Source organism: Chenopodium album, chromosome 5, assembly GCF_948465745.1.
Source record: "Chenopodium album chromosome 5, dcCheAlbu1.1, whole genome shotgun sequence".
Lineage (NCBI taxonomy): Eukaryota > Viridiplantae > Streptophyta > Magnoliopsida > Caryophyllales > Amaranthaceae > Chenopodium > Chenopodium album.
In genome coordinates, this window is record NC_137838.1 from 24626099 (window position 1) to 24644317 (window position 18219).

Below are 18219 nucleotides of genomic sequence, written 5' to 3' on the forward strand. Positions count from 1 at the left end.
CGAAAAAATTATCATAGTCGACACTTTAACTTACGCAGCTATGAATGCCGCTAAGTCCTTTGAAGAAAGTCGTCTCTAAGGCTATTTGCGCCATATAAATTTTCAGAGTTGCCGAGTGGATTTTCTCATATAAGCAAACTCGATTAATTTCATTTGGCCAGTCATGCCGAATAAAAGCAAAGAGTTTATCCTTTGCTGGAGGGAAACTCGGCCTTTACAGACTTGCTTATCCACTTTACTCGCCCAAGTATGACGAATGATAGTTAAGAGGTGATCCACTCCTGAAGGGCAGCTCGGCCTCTACCAATAATCTATACATATAAGGGCGAGCTTTGCCATTACACTCAGCCAAATATGACGAATATTGGCCCTCAAGTGTTGTATAACAACATTAATGGTTGTGAGCCCTCAAAAGGCTTCACTCAAGGGAAGCTCGACCATCTTAATTAGTAGCTATGCTCTTGACTTAGAGTTGTCTTGTATGACTATCTTTAAGAGATGACACGCAACGTCTACTCGGACAACATGTTTTTCAACCTTAGCTCTTGGCCACTAGGAAATGGCTGTGCAATATTCTTGGCAATATCATTCATGCTACCTATTTTACCCAAAGCTAGCTTCATTTTATTTCCAGCTCGACTTCTTATCCATATTCGGCGAGGGAACCAATAGCTAGCCGTTCTACCTTGGTGTCGAATTGTTTATGCTGATTAACTTATATTTCAAAAATCATTTTGAAATGAGAATGAGTTTCATTTACTCAATAGCTGCTCGGCCACCTAGCTCGGCAACACAAAGGCTGTCTAGAATTGAGAAGATTGTCCTTTGTTAAATAGTAACTTGACAACTTAGCTTGGCAAGACAACGTCCACCTAGAAATGAGAATGTGGTCCATTTCTAAGTAGCAGCTCAGCCACCTAGCTTGGCAAGGCAAAGCCCGCCTAGAAAAAAGAAGGTGGTTCTCTACTTAGTATAAACTCGGCCACCTAGCTTTGCAAGACAAAGTCCGCCTATAACTGAGAAGGTGGTTCTTTGCTAAGTAGCAGCTCCACCACCTAGCTTGGCAAGACAAAGTCTTCCTTAAATTAAGAAAGTGGTCCTTTGCTCGGTAGCAGCTCGACTACCTAGCCATGGCCAACTTTGTACATGTCCGCCAGAAATTAGTTAGGAGGTCCCTTGCTCAATAGAAGCTCGGGCACCTAGCCATGACCAACTTAGTACCTCTATGTTCGCCTGAAATTGGTTAGGAGGTCCCTTGCTCAATAGCATGTCGGACACCTAGCCATGCCCGACTGTAGGCGTCGTTCGAAGTGCGCCTACGTTAAAGCATTTTGTGAATATGCTTGGCACTCATAGGAAGTGGGAATTGACATAATACGATTAGGGACAAATAAAGTAGGGAGCCGCCAACAAGTTTTTAAGGAACTTGTAAACCGTTCACGGATCATAAAAGGCAACCACGAATAAGGGACAACGAAGACAACAACGATTGACCCGTGAAGGTTACACCCCATTCATAATCCATGAGATTACTAACTCCATATGGTTCGGAACCACGAAAGGAGGATCGGGGATGATGGTACGAACTGAGTCATGGAGTCACATTTGCCTGTATTGTCCTCTACTCGATTCTTATGTTGAAAAGCATTCTTGTGATCTCAAAGGCATACAAACAAAAATTCAATTCGCTCCAAACTATTATTATGCTAAATTGGTTGAATATTAATGCACACATTATTCTAAAATATTGGTGATCACTTGAATTAATAACAAGATTAAAAAGGATTCTAAACCGGTTGTCCAAATTATCTTATTAGGCGTGATTTTCAATTACATATTCCCTTTAAACATGCAATATAGTGATCAATAAATATAATAAAATATACATTAATATTGGAAACAATTTAATCACAATTCCAACAACATCAAAGTCGTTAGAAAAATAATAGAAATAAAAGGAACATGATTCTTACTTTGTTTCTGTTTGTTTGCAACTACAAAATAATAAACGAGTTAGTAACTTCAAGGAAATAATAAAACGATAATTAAATTAAATTAAATAAAGTAAAGTTGATTTGGGGCCAAACCCTCAAACAGTTCTACCTTTCACGCCTTGGCTTAAGGATAGAACCACGAGTAAAGTATGGACTCCTTTGAGTACTTGAAGAAGGAATTTTGAAGTGAAAAGGGGTAGGCTAGTGTTTAGGCTAAAGCATAGAAGAGAGAAATATAAATCAGAGAATTACTCAGTGCCTCGTACAACAGAAGTTAGGGGGTATTTATAGGGAAAATGTGCTGAGGGAGCACACGGAACCCTAAAATGATAAAAACCCTAAACAAGTATCCCGTGACACGGCAAACTGTACCGTGACACGGGAAGTCCCACCGTCAGACGACACACTTTCCCGTGACACGGTACATTTTTTGTGTGACGTGGGAAATTTTCAGAAAACGGGAAAGAAAATGCGTTAAGGGTTTTCGCGGAAAAGACACGGAACGTCCTGTGTCACGGAAAACTTCCCGTGTCACGGGAAATCCCACCGTCAGACGGGAAGGATTCCCGTGACACGGTAGGTACCTGACGTGGCGCGGGAATTTCCAGCCTGTTTTTCCGTCTAAATACATTTTTAACCCTAATTTCATTCGGCATTTTAAGTGCCGATTGATAATTTCGGGCCTTTTCCGACTTAATATTATTTGGGCTAAAATAAGAAAATAAAAAGGTTTGGGACAAAATAAATAATAAAACAATAAAATAAAAAAGGTTTGGGCTAAAAATTAAATAATAAGTTAGGGCTGAAATTAAAACTATGCTTTTACTAAACATCAAGACTAATCCATGGACTGTTCAAAAATATGAATACGATTTTTTAAGCACTCTCGGAATTAAATACTGAACCCGACCAATAGTGGCGGTGAAAGGTTGTTCATCATCGGGTTTGGTTTTGGGGAGACATTTTTAGGTGTCTACAGAAGCCCCCACTTTGACTGAGTTTGTAGAAACGTCGGTTTCGAAAACGATAGTCAAAGTAGCCTATAGGGACGGAGAATGATTTAAGACGTTCTGCGATCCTAAATCACTCTGTATACGCCGATACCTGCAGAAAAAATGTTAATTCCACAGATAAAAGAGTAAAAGGATAGAATACGTATCTGGCACCAGTGTATTGGTGACAAACGAATTTAGCAGCTTCCTAAGCTTGAAGGAATCCACCGAGTGACATTTGTTGAAACGCTTTCCATGCTTGAGGAAAGCAGACTGAAGAGTTTGGTAGTTTTCTAAGCCTGAAGAAACCTACCGGATGACACTTTCCATGCTTGAGGAAAGTCAACGAACGAATTTGGTGTCATTCTATGCTTGAAGAAATCCACCGATAATGCCTTCCATGCTTGAGGAAAGCCGACAAAGGAATTTGGCGGTTTTCAATACTTGAAGAAAAATCCACCGATAACGCTTTCCATGCCTGAGGAAAGCCGACTTGGCGGTTTTCTATACTTGAAGAAAAATCCACCGATAACGCTTTCCATGCCTGAGGAAAGACGACTTGGCGGTTTTCTATACTTGAAGAAAAATCCACCGATAACGCTTTCCATGCTTGAGGAAAGCCGACTTGGCGATTTTCTATACTTGAAGAAAAATCCACCGATAACGCTTTCCATGCTTGAGGAAAGCCGACTTGGCGGTTTTCTATACTTGAAGAAAAATCCACCGATAACGTTTTCCATGCTTGAGGAAAGCCGACGATTGCTGAAATTTGTAATTGTATGATGGTTCGATTATCCCCGAACGTGGGCCGCAGATGATTCATACCTTTAAGTTGATTATCCGACCATATTAGGTGCTTAGAACGCCGAAAAATAGACTTTGATGCTTGCTAGGGGTAAAATGGTAATTTTACTCCCCTTTAAGTATTAATTACAATTTTCCGCGTAATTCCAGCGAAAAATAGCTGTCTAATTTATGCAAAAAATCGTGCAACCTTAGTCAAAATGTCAGAATATTCGCAAATAACTGTACAAAACCACCGTGTCACAAAAAAAACATTCCCGTGACACGGCAAGGGTCCCCCGTCACGCGGAGCTGCTTCCCGTGACACGGCAAGGGGGTCCCGTGTCGCGGGAATCTAGTGGCTGAAAAAATGTCAAATGGCATCTTTGACCGGTCAAAGCTTGTGCACCACACAAGATCTGACCGTTACGTGGGAACGGGGTCCGTTGCACAGGATTTTTATGTTTTAAATATCAAACATTTTTCAAATTTTGCTCATCCTCTTTTTCGTCCGATTTTCACCCAAAAACTTGAAAAAAAATTTTTGGTTTGCCGTGTCTCGGTTGCTTCTCACCGGCGATAGGTTTTCTTTCCCGCCGGTCGGCGTTCATCACCGTGTCACGGCGGTTTGCTTCCTCTCTCTCTCTCTTTTTTATTTTTTTTTATTTTTGTTTTTGGTGCGACTTGCTGCTGCTGTTGTTCGTTGTTGCCTACTGCTGTTGCTGTTGCTGTTTACTGCCTGAAGTTGCCGTCGGAGTCACCGGAGCTCCGTCTCCTCTCAAGCTCACCTTGATACGGGACTAACTTACCGTGTCACGGCGTTATTTGATCGCGTCGCGGCGGTCTACTAGGTTGCCGGAGTTTTCTCGAGCCTTTGTTGCTCGATTTTCCACCAAATTTACTCCAAATTTTTGCCATACTCCTCATATTCGAACCTCTACAAGGATCTATGTAAGTTCTTCTTAATTTGTGTCTCAAATTTGCTTCAAATAAGTAATTTCATGAAAAACCCTTAAAAATCAATTTGGGGATTTTTGATTTTGAGGTTTTATGTTGAAATTCTTGCCATGATTTTACTTGTATATGTATGTATGTGTGTTTGTGAGAAATTTGAGACAAAAATTGCATGATTTGATGGAGAATTGAGCAAATCACCATTTTTGGGTACTACTTTTGTGAAATGATGTTCGTGTTACTTCTTTGCACTTAAAATGGTGAAAAAATGGTGGTAAACCTTGTGAAATATTTCATGATGTGCTGATTCATTGTTTTTATGCAACTTTGAAACATATTTTGCGTATGTACTATATTGTCATGGAGAACATGGTATTATGCGGCTAGGAGAACTGTAGTATTAGTTTGTCATGGAGAAACTAAATACCATAATTTTGCCAATTTTTAGCCTGGAGGTAAAAATTTAGCGTATAATTCGATAAATAACTAAATAACTTAGCAAATGATGCTAAGTATTTAGATCTTTATTTTTATGAAAATGCAACTTGAATTAAATGTCTTAGGAAATGATGCTAAGGATTTAGATTTTTATAATAGCATGCCTAGGCGACGGGATCGCGATCTTTCTACCCAGGGCCGACGTCAGGCTTTTGGGGAGGACACTCCCACTATTCCTGAGGGTATGGACGACGATGCCTTAGAGTCCGAGCCTCGGGCTTCTACGAGTAGAGGTAGGTGGGTTCCACCTCCGTGGACTCCAGACCAGTTGGTTTTCTGCCGTGAAAACCATGTTTCTCATCGCCCACTCTTCGGCATAGTCGACGGCACGCTTCGCCACCACGGTTCTGGAGCCGGCGATTTAATTCCTCGACTTCACCGGATCATTACGAGGGATCCTTCTACGAACGCCCTACGGGAATCGGCTGGTTTAGTAGATTTCTATACGGCAGTTGTAGGGTTTCGCAGCCCGCGGGGTTGCGATGCGACGGTCGTTCGCGCATAGTTGGAGTATTTCTAGGATACTACCAAAACTTTTCATTTTGCTTGGGGGGAGATGACAGCGACCCCTCTGGACTTCATTATGATTAGCGGGCTGCGCTTCACCGACCGGGCTGTAGCTCAGATGTCTGATCTGTCTTGGGGATCGGCTGAGGCAGCTGATTTGCTAGGTCCGATCGTTCAGCATATCAGGACCCGACCACTGTCTCGAGGTGGTCCTAGGAGCGGGCGATTGGAGCTGGCTTCAATTTTAGCTCGCGTCTTCGACATGGAGGATACGTCGGCTGAGCAGCGAGTGCGGATCTTCATCCTGATCCTGATCTCCATGACCCTTTCTCCTCTTTTTGTTTCACTTTAACTTGTTCGACTCATGTGCTAAAGATTACTTTTCATTGCAGCTATGGTTCTATGAGTACTTCCCAGGCTTGGCTCCTCGCCGGCGTCGTGGAGCGGTCCATGATTTCCCTGTCGGGGCCAGCTGGCGTGATCGAGGAGAGTCGCGGGTGGAGTCTGTCCCTGCGCTGCGTGGGCTACTAAGCCGAGGCACCTCTTCTGTTGGCGTAAGGATTAGTTTTGTAGCCTGTTATTTTCCCTCTGACGTTGTTTCTGTTGTTTCACGCCAACCTTTATGGTATTCAGGTTGCCATTGATGTCCAGCATCGTCCTTGGGCCGGGATGACTGATCTACCTGAGGCCTTGCGTCTTTCAGAGCACCGCACCATTTTGATTGGTTCCGGACGCTTTGTCAGGTATTTGGGGGAGCGAGTCGTTCGTCAGCATAGCGGCGATCGCTTTGTGGTGCCCTCATCTCCACCAGAGTCGATGCTGGACTCACGCTTGATTAGAGAGTTGATAAACAGGGGAGAGCGCTATACTTTTCCATGGCAGGAGCTTGTACACATGGCAGGAGCTTCTGGCTCCTCCACCCCGTCTTCCTGAGGTATGATTTCTTTTGAGGATCTTCGTTACTAGTCTCTATTTTAAATAATCAAATAACTTGATTATTCGATCATATTTTCAGACGACTATTCGCCCTATGGGGAGGATCGAGATTCCGCCTCAGCCTGTTCTCTATCCAGGGCCGATTGGTATCACCGAGGACCGTTACGTGGGAACAGGGTCCTCTGCCCGAGATCTTTGAGCCGGTAAGTTTTTTTTATGCATTATTCATCCTTTTAATACCGCTTATTACTGACTTTTCTTTGTTTTATCCTCAGTCTAACCGCCCGGAGATGATGAGACTCATGAAGCTGGTTGACGCCCTGAAGTATTGTATCATCAAGCTTCGGCGTGGTGCGAGTTGTCGGAGCTCTAGCGACGTTCTTGAGGTATCATTCATTTTTTACTTCTACCATTTTATTTTTATTTTGCATTGTTGACACCTTTTGATTCTGTATCTTTCAGGAGCAACGGAGGTCCCGCTCGCGCTCGAGGCATAGAGGCTCGGACGAGGAGGAGCTTGGTCGTGGTAGACGATCTCCTGAGATTCACCGGCGTTCTCATTCTCAGCGAGAGCCTCAGGTTACTCAGCTGTTTCAGGAGGCTCAGTGGCAGCAGCCTCAGTCTTCCCAGTGCTTTCCGGGCCAGAGTCAGGGGCAGCGGCAGTCGTTTTCACAGCCTCCACAGCCAGAGCTTGGGTCGTTTTCATCTCCATTGTCCGGGATTCCTCCACCGGTGTCGGGCTTGTTCTCAGTTCAGATGTATGGGACGATGCCTTCACCGACGATTCTCGTGTCTTTGAGCCAGTCTACACCGTTTTCCGGCTGGACGGGTCCTGCCTTGAGTTTGACTACTGCTGGGGTCACAGGGACTAGTAGGGACACTACTCCCCGTACTCGGATGATGGAGGGACTCTTTAGCTCACCGTTCCCATATTCGCAGGGTGGAGATGATACTGATTCTGGCTCTAGAGACTTTTGACCGAGGGTTTTTATTTGTACATACTATGATGACACTTGACATGTTTATTTATTATGACTCTTTTGTACATTATTCATAGTTCATGTATTTATTATTGTGTGTTAGTGTGTGCTTGAGACTCATTGTGTGTGATCGTGTATTAATGGCGCGACAAAAAACATAAGTGGAGTAATGGAGGGTACCGACCTTCCCCGAAAGAAAAAGAAATAAAAAGACAAGCAAAAATAAATAAAATGATAGAGAAATAAAATGTTAAAGTGATGAATAAATAAATAAAATTACCTTCCCCAAAATAAAAAGAAATAAAAAGACAAGCAAAAATAAATAAAAAGAAATAAAATATTAAAGTGATGAATAAATAAATAAATAAAATAAAGATAATAATAATAATAAAAAAATAAAATAATAATAATAATAATAATAAAGATAAAAAAGTTGAGAATTTTATTAGAAATAAAACTCTCAGAAAACTGAAAAATAAACGGTGAAGATAAAATACTATAAAAAATCCGGATAGATACGGGAAAAGATGAAAAAAGAAAACGCATGAGGTGCCGTGACACGACACTATGCACCGTTTCACGGCAGAACTTGCCGTGTCGCGGCAAAAGTTCCCGTGACACGGTAGGACTTGCCGTGTCACGGTACACGTATTACTCAGCGGTGTGTTTTACGCGTATGAAAAGATAATTTCTGGGCAGTTTCGAGCGCTTTTGCTATAAAATAAGACCAATTTATTCATGATATGCATAATTACGAAACACAAAATAATTTAGAATTTCATATTTCAATAATCATGTCTCAGAATTTTGATAATACATTGCGCGACTGGTCTTATTCTTTGACCAATGCTGAAAAAAGAGAGTTAGAATTATTTCATGTCAGGGGTTTGCTAGCCCTGCGACATATAGCTATTGAACATGATTTTCTTAGGGCAGCATTAGATTATTGGAGTCCAGAAACACACTGTTTTAAATTTGATTATGATGAGATATGTCCCCTCCGGGAGGAATTCGGTGCAATCTTTGGATTTCCTGCTAGAAATCTTATTGCCATGCCTACCCTACGTGAATATTATTACCAAGATTTTGAACGCCATCTGAATCTAACAGATCCAGATTTAAATAGAATTGTGTGTGGTAATGAGGTAGACTTAGAAAAACTTGCAAATTTATATTTTAATCGCCCTATGTCTGAGTCTTATCATGTATATCGTAGAAGGGCATATATTCTTTGCATGTTTAGCAAGCTTTTATTTGCAAACGGTAGGGTAGGACATGCTTGTCTAGCGTTTGTGCTTGAACATGTCGAATCTGGAAGATCTCCTATGCCGACGTGCCTTGGAGAAACATTCTGTGGCCTTGACGAAGAAAAAGCTGACCGGAAAGCCATCAGGAAGGGCTCTCTGGTACTGCTGCAGGTAAAAATACGCTCCGAGTAGCCCCCGTGACACAAAACAGGCACCGTGTCACGGTGGATGTCTGTCGTGACACGGTGCAACCTGCCGTGTCACGGGAATCTGCAATTTTTTTTTTTTTTTGACTGTTTTTTTTTTCTTTTTTTTTTTTTTTTTTTTTTTTTTGCAGATTTGGTTGATGGAGCGTTTAGAATTATTTGAAGCCCCCGACGATGTTGAAAAATATGGCCCTAACGACCTAGTCCGCAGGAAAAAGAATTACTCTGTGAACATGTCGTATGAAGATTGGAAAAATTTCTTTGCAAAGAAGGAATTTTCCATTCGTTGGGTGGTGCCTTGGTGGAGGCTTACTAGGATGGTTGGCACGAATGATACTCCATATTGCCGTGTTCCTAGTATCTCAAAAATGACCTTTTATTGTCCTTCTTGACTGATGCGGCAGTATGGACTTTAACAAGTAGTTCCACGCTATAACGATAGTCCTCGTGAAGTATCGTTGCATGAAAGTAACGTTCACAAGTACGAGACTTATTGGATTGGAAGACCTTTGTGGACCGTTTCTGCAAGTGACCAAGCTCCTCCTCCTTTATCTAGTGTATACAAGGCATGGTTGAACCCTAGAAGTAGGAAGGAACGATTCGGATCACGCAAGTCTGATGTGAAGAGTCGTCTTGGAAATAAGAAAGCCCCTTCTAAAGATCGTCTAGGTCCGAGAACACAACGGATTGAGTTTAAGACTCCTATAATGCCAAGAAAGAAGAATTATGTGAAAGGAAAGGGTAAAGAAAAGATGGTCTATAGGGAGAAACAACCGAAAAAATTCAAGAAAGGTGAAAGAGGTGAAAGTTCGACTAGGGGTGTGACGGTTCGGGCTACGAAAGACACATTAATGGTGAAGGCCGACCTAATTGACCAAGAGAAGGATGTTCCTAAAGTGAAGAGAGATTAGATCAATAGTGCTTTGCTTTTTATGATTTATAATTTTTATTTAAAATAAGGCATATGATGCCAATACTTGTAGTCACATTTATTTCAATAATAATAGCATATTTATTTCAGCCTTAAAAATAAAAAATTACAATGACTTTTATTTATTATTTATTTATCCGAGTCAATGAGTCGGACGCAATGGAAGAACGAAAATAAAAAAAAAAACTCGAACAAACAATGAAGTCGCAACGAATGCGTCACTAAAAAAACGGAAAACCTGAAATTCCACAGTGTCACGGTGAAAAATCCCGTGACACGTTACAAATTCCCGCGTCACGGCAATTTCCCCTTTTTTTTTTTTTTTTTTTTTTTGCGCTCAGGGCCACCGTGCCACGGTGAACAGTATCGTGACACGGTGGAATGTCCCGTGTCGCGGCAATTTCCCCTTTTTTTTTTCCGTGACGCAATGCTGAATTGACGCGCATATTTGATCAACAGAGGGAGGATTTTTATTTTTTAAAGTGGTCGGGCCCCCTTGAGGGGTTGCCTACGTATCCTAAAAAGGAATCAGGCCAAACGTAGCTCTATTGGGTCATGAACCCATGCGGCTTGGCATAGAATTTCTTGAGTTGATCCAAGTTGGTTAAATTGTGGAAGCCGTTACCGTCCATGTCTACTAATTGTGCCGCTCCGCCAGAAAGGATGGCTTTAACAATGTACGGGCCTGACCAATTCGGTCTGAATTTTCCTCTTAGATCTAACACATTTTTACGAAGTGCCTTAAGCACTAGGTCACCCTCTTTGATATTCCTGGTTTTGAACTTTTTATTAAAATGCCGCGCCATACGCTGTTGGTAGGTTTGGACATGATGTAAAGCTGCCAAGCGTTTTTCACCAAGTAAGACCAGTTCGTCGTATCTTGCTTTAATCCAGTCGACTTCATCTAGTTGGCTTTCCAATGCGATTCGAAGAGAAGGGATTTCGAGCTCGATTGGTTGTACAGCTTCAACTCCATAGACCAACAAAAAAGGGGTAGCCCCCGTTGATGTACGAATAGAGGTTCGATAACCCCGAAGGGCAAAATGTAGCTTACTTAGCCAATCCTTGTAATTTTCTGTCATCTTTTCGATGATAGTTTTCACATTTTTGTTAGCCGATTCGACTGAACCATTTGTTTGTGGTCTGTAAGGTGATGATCTGTGATGCTTGATATGATATTTCTGTAATAATTCCGCGCATTCGGCTTGGAAATGTGTTCCATTATCACTGATCATCTCATGTGGTACCCCATAGCGGCATATGATATTTTTCTCAATGAATTGAGCTACATGTTTCGCCGTCAGCTTAGCATATGAGGCAGCTTCGACCCATTTGGTGAAATAGTCGATTGCTACGAGAATGAATTCATGCCCCCCTTGTCCTGGTGGTGTTATTTTTCCAATGATGTCGATGCCCCAAGTGGAGAAAGGCCATGGAGAAGTATATGTGTAGAGAAGCGAAGGTGGAACATGCTGTAAATTTGCGTAGACTTGACACTTCATACATTTCTTGACGTATTCGTGACAATCTCTCTCCATAGTAGTCCAATAGTAACCTTGTCGTTGAATCTTTTGGACTAACATCTTTGCATTCATGTGTGTTCCACATATACCGGCATGCAGGTTTTCCATGGTTTTATGTGCTTCTTTCTTTGCTATGCATAAGAGATTTCTTCCCATTGCAGTTCTCTTGTGGAGTTCTCCCCTGATGAGCACATACTGTGAGGCCAGGAGCCTCAAAGCACGGCGTGCCCTTTTATCAGTATTAGGAGGGTATTCTCCTCTTGTCACATAATTAAGGATATCTGTATACCATGGCTCTTCATCTTCTTCTTGTGGTTCTTGTTCATCGTCGAGTGCGTGAACATAAGCCGGCTCATATCTTCTTTCTATGGTCAATGGCATTCTGATTGTATCAGTTGGAATTCGCACTATTGATGCTAATTTAGCTAGCGCGTCGGCGAATTGGTTTTCTTCTCTTGGAAAATGCGTATATTCCACTTCATCTAGTTGCTCCGTGAGAGTTTCTAAATGAGCTTGATACGTAGCGAGACTTTCACTTCTCACTTTCCATCTCTTGGAGATTTGGTTAATGATTAGTGAAGAATCACCATATATTATGAGTTTCTTAATTCCCAAGGCGACAGCTGTTTCTAACCCCAAAATGCATGCTTCATATTCTGCGGCATTGTTGGTGACATCAAAGTCGAGCTTCATGGAAATTGGGATGTGCTCTTCATTGGGCGATACGAGCAGGACTCCTACACCACATCCTTTTTGGTTTGAAGCTCCATCGAAATAGAGTGTCCAGCTATCATCTTCGGTCATGAGTAAATCTTCGTCAGGGAAATCGTACTCATCTTCTTCTTTTTCAACTTCTTCTAGCGGAAAGTCTGCTAAGAAGTCAGAAACCGCAGAACCTTTGATGGCTTTTTATGGCACAAATCTCAAGTCAAACTGAGCAAGATTGACTATCCACCTTGATAATCTGCCATTGAGTGTTGCTTTTTCGAACAAGTATTTGAGAGGATCCATCTTGGACACGACATGCATTGTATGAGTGAGCATGTAATGTCTTAGTTTCTATGCGGCCCATATAAGTGCGAGACACAACTTCTCAAGTGGTGTGTATATCCTTGAAGTTTCTTGCTCAAGTAATAGATTGCATTCTCCTTGCTTTCGATCTCTTGTGCTAGCATTGCCCCCATCGTTTCTCTTGTGAACGTAAGTTAGAGTCGAAGAGGAAAGTTAGGTATTGCTGGCGCTAGCACGGGTGGGTTTGCCAAATACTCTTTGATTTTGTCGAAAGCCTTTTGGCAATCGTCATCCCATGTGACTGGGACATTTTTCTAGAGCTTTTTGAATATAGGTTCACATATCGCTGTGAGCTTTGATATGAACCTACTTATGTACTGCAACCTTCCAATGAAACCTCGAATCTCCTTCTCATTTTTGGGTGGTGGCATGGCCATGATTGCCTTTAATTTTGTAGGATCTATTTCAATCCGTCGAGAACTGATCACGTATCCAAGTAATTTGCCTGACGTGACTCCGAATGCACATTTTGCTGGATTTAATCTCATGTTGTACTTGCGGAATCTTTCAAAGAACTTGCGAGGTGTAATAATATGGCCTGGGCGATCTTTAGACTTAACAATCATATCATCGACATAGACCTCCACCTCTTTGTGCATCATGTCATGTAACAATGCTGTAGCTGCTCTTTGGTAGGTGGCACCCGCGTTTTTCCAACCCGAATGGCATTACCGTGTAGCAATATGTACCCCATTGCGTGAAGAATGTGGTTTTCTCCATATCTTCTTCGGCCATCAATACCTGATTATATCCGGCGTAACCATCCACAAATGATAGGAGTGCATGGTTTGCTGTGTTATCGACCCGAATGTCAATGTGAGGTAGAGGGAATCCATCTTTTGGGCTTGCTTTATTGAGATCCCTGTAATCAACACACATTCTGACCCTTCCATCCTTCTTTGGAACTGGAACCACATTTGCTATCCATTATGGATATTTGGATACTCTGATGAAACCTGCGGCCAACTGCTTCCTGATTTCTTCCTTGATTTTGAGAGCCACATCGGGTTTCATACGGCGCAGCTTTTGTTTTACGGGCTTCATACCTGGAATGAGTGGTATCGTATGCTGAGCTATATCCCTGTCAATTCCTAGCATATCTTGGTATGACCAAGCAAATACATCAACAAATTTACTAAGCAAGTTAATTAGCTCTTTGCGTTCATCTTGACTTAGTGTTAATCCAATTTTTACTTCTTTAACAGTCGTATCATTGGAAATGTTAACTGTTTCTGTATCTTCGATAACTGCTGTTTTATTTTCGTGTTCTTCCATTGCTTTTATTATTTCTTTGTCATTTTTATCATTAGCAAAGCAATATTGATCAAGGCTAGGGGAATGACACGCATCGTAAGCAAAGGTACTCATTTTATTGAATTCATTGGCTAATACATCAAGAGGGGCAAGGTCGGTTGCGACCTCACCGGAATTGTTAGGACTAGAAAGAGAGGACTCAACAAGAGACTCAGGGTTGAACTCTATAGCAGAAAGAGGGTCGTCCTCAGACTCTAAGGACTCGTCTACAGACTTAGACTCAGACTCGGACTCGGACCCAGACGACTAAGACTCATCAAACATAGGACCCTCGCCAGCGGTTATTTCCAACTTCTCTCCACTCGGCGTAGTGATCCTCAATATCTTGCGCCATCCCCTTGAAATGTTGTCATCTTGGACGATTAACTCGGAGGGGTCAAAATCCTTGTTTCCTAAGACAGCTTGAACGAGCTCGGAGTTATCATTGCGGACCGGCTTAAACTCATTCTTCTCCATTCCAAAAAGGAGGTTGATTCCTAGATCATCAGAGTTCGGGCTAGCTGGCTTCTCGGTTGTGAAGAGCTCTTCATCTTCATTAACAAAGTCACAATCGAGGAACATCTCGAATCCCGGTTCACGGATCCCATCATGGACGAATGGCTCAGGGAATTCATAGCATGGGAAGTCTTCCCCTTCTTTGATGTACTGGCCATTGAGGGTGAACGGATATGGATCCATGGCCATTTCCGTCTTCGTGATTCGAGCATTATTGCGAGCCTTCATCTTCAATAAAGCTTGTTTCACATCTTCTCTTTGTTGGCTTGAATCCCAGGCCAAAAGTATCCTTCTTGAGTGCACCAGGATGGCCCCAATATTCAGCCATTTTCTTCTTGAGTCCGAGGGTCATTCTAGGGAAATGACCTTGCTTCTTCAGAATGGCATTGATATTGGTATTTGAATAGGGATCGAAGTCGAGATGACACTTTTCCTCCTCTTCAATCACGAGAACATCATCAAGTGAAAACCCCCAAAGATCTTCATCTTCTTCGTCATGTTCAACATGGACGATAGGAGTATCAATAACTTGAATGCGCATAGGAGAAGCATTTATAGTAGTCGGAACCCCTCCAACTATGGCTTTCACCTTCTGGTGCAGCGATGATGGAATCGCCTTTAGCTCATGAAGCCAAGGGCGTCCTAACAACAGATTAAAAGAGGCCTTAATGTCCACCACCTGAAATTTGGTGCGACGTTCAATGGCCCCAGTAGTTATATTCAGTATGATAGTACCCACGGCTTGACGGCGAGTATTATCATAAGCGCGAATCCCTTGAGTGGAGGGAGTCAGTTCTTCATTCTTTATGCCCAACTTCTTTGCAGTACGGAGTGGGCACATATTGATTGCAGAGCCATTATCAACCAGACTCATAGGAACATTCATCTGCCTACACACCACAGTGAGGTGTAAGGCCTTATTATGTTGGTCCCCTTCCGGGGGCAGATCCTTATCAGAAAACGAAATCAGATTGCTAGTACTTGGAAATTCAGTAGTGAGAAAGTTGACCAGTCCTTGAGGAGTCATGTCATCATCAACTCCTATCTTCACCAGAGCATTCATCACAACCTTTCGATGCTCGTGGGAAGTGGCCAAAATCTTCCATACATTCATCTCCACCTTGGTCTTTTGCAGTTGTTTGACCACATCGCTGTTCACAGGGTCGATGGGATCAACTATCGGATGTGATTGTGGTGGAGGTGGAGGTGGATTAGGTTGTTGCAACCGTCCACTTCTAGTGAGAACCTTGACCTCAAAGTCCCCCCAAACATCTTCACTTGTGCCAAGAGATGAACAGGCTATATCCTTGAGATAGACGTCTTCATCATCACTATCCCAAATTCCATTGACTTCTTCAGTACTTGAGATAAATACAATTTCCGGCAGAGGTTCATTCACAGGTTGAATGAGTATCGACGGATCAAAGGAGACTTCATCTCCCATGATAGCCAAAGAATCAGAAAGAGGACCTGTTTGAATGTTAGGCTTCTTGCCCCCTGGAGGGACAGGAAGTTGATTAGCATCGATCAGGTCTTGGATTGCATCCTTCAGCCTCCAACACTTCTCAGTGTTATGACCCTTTCCTTGATGAAACTTGCAATAAGCATTGGAGTCATAGCTAGTGGTCCTATTCTCTGGCCGAGGTTCTAGAAATGGTCCGATTGGCATAATCAGTCCTTGACCATGCAAACGGTCATAAGCAGCATCATAAGTCATTCCCAAAGGCGTGTAAACCCTCCTTTGCCTTTGGAATCTTTGAGGAGGGGCATTAAGGGCGAGCACATCATTGATATTGATATTGTTGGTAGCATTATTGGGCTTAGAAGATAAAGAAGAAGGAGTGTCGTTCTTCTTGTTTTTCCAAGTGTTGTTATTATTGTTGCTACCAACAGATTTCATTAGTTCATCCTCGATATTGATTCCAATATTGTATACAGCTTCAAAGGTACTCAGAGGCAGAAACTTCAAGTGTTGCTTGTACTTATGAGTCAGATTGGCAATGAACAAGCGAACCATTTCTTTCTCCTTGGGGGGATCCACCAGGAGCGCAGCTGTTTCCCTCCAACTGCTTAAGTAAGTGGTGAAGCCTTCATTCTCTTTCTGTTTGAGAATGGAGAGTTCACGTTCAGAAGTCTTGGCCTGGATGTTACACTTGTAGCGATTCATAAAGCTTTCAGCAACATCCTCTCAGGTCGCGACATGTTTGGATTCCAATGAATAAAACCACTGTTGACTGGCATGCTCTAAGGAAAGAGGGAACACCGTAGGGAAGAGTGTCACATCTACTCCCTTAAGAGCCATAGTTGCAGAAAAAGCCTTCAAATGGAAAAGCGGATTATCAGTAGGCTTGAATTTGGGAATGTCAGCAGTGGAAAACTTCTCAGGAAGCTTGTCTCTTATGGACGAAGAGGTGACAGGTTGTTCCACATAAGTGAACTCTTCAGAAATCTTGCTCATCTGTTCCTTAATCTTGTCCATTGCAGCAGTAGTGACATTGTTTTGATTGTCTTGTTCTACCGTGCTGACTCTAGTGGTGAGTGTCTGCATCATGTCAGACAATCTTTCAATTGTCCTGTTGAGGTTCTCGATGTCTTCCTTAGTGGCCATTGGTTGAAAGTAGACTGGAGATGGATCTTGTGGAGATGATTGAGGTGGTTTCCTTGTACGCCTCTTTGGTATAAGAGGTTGTTGAGGTATGGACTCGAACCGTAACAATCTACCCCTACTTCTTGACCAAGTGTTGCGACACCGAAACAAACACACCTTTAATGACCAAACTTAACCTTAACCCATCCGGAATTTTTTTTTTTTTAAAATCTATAATTTTGAAATTCTACTTGTTTATTTGTTTTTTTTTTAAAAAAAAACATATGGGAGGATACCATCCGACTTACTCCGAAAAAAACGACACAAAAACAAGACTTCCCTAAAATACGGTCAAAAAGTGGTGCACGACTTAAAGAAAAGAGTGTGTGAACACGATATGTGAGTGATTAAGTGAGGTTATAGACGCGTGTTTTGACCGTATAGCTAGACATGACACAAAACTGGACACAGCATTCGCACAAAAATTGAAAAAAGACTGACATGACACTTTCCTGGGCACCGTGTCACGGTGCAGACTGTCGTGACACGGTGCAGTCTACCATTAGACGGTAGACAGCCCCGTGTCACGGCACTGTTCACCGTGGCGCGGCAGAACATGCCGTGACACGGTGCGCAGTTCCTGGTCAGTTTTGTGATTTTTCCAGATTTTAACCGATTTTAGGTCCGTACTAATTACTATGTGAGAATAAAAACCCTCGGTCATGGGTTAAACAAAAGAGCAAACACATGAAGGTTAGCACCAAACAACCACATAGCATTTAGGCACGATGATGTAAAAAAGTTCGCAACCTAGAGTCAAGATCTATGTTCAACTATTGGTCAAGCTTTGGGTGTCAAAAGGGTACCATGGTTAAGAGTTTGGACGCGTTAGCAAGGCAGCCTCCCTTGAGGGTGTATGCCAACGGGCGGCTCCGCGAGTTCGTGATGAAATCGAACTCGACTCCATGGTTTGGGTGGATTTAATAACTCGGATGAACCCTTATTGCCATGAGCGTTTTGGGTCGATAGAGCTTAAATCCCCCGGGGCTAAGACGCATGTAGAACACATACGTTTTTTCAGATAAATCGAAGGAAGTCGACTGTGAGGAAAGAAAATAAGCCACCGGACTGATTTTAGGACTGCCGTGACACGGCAAAAATTCCCATGTCACGGTACTGTGCACCATCAGATGGTGCACTG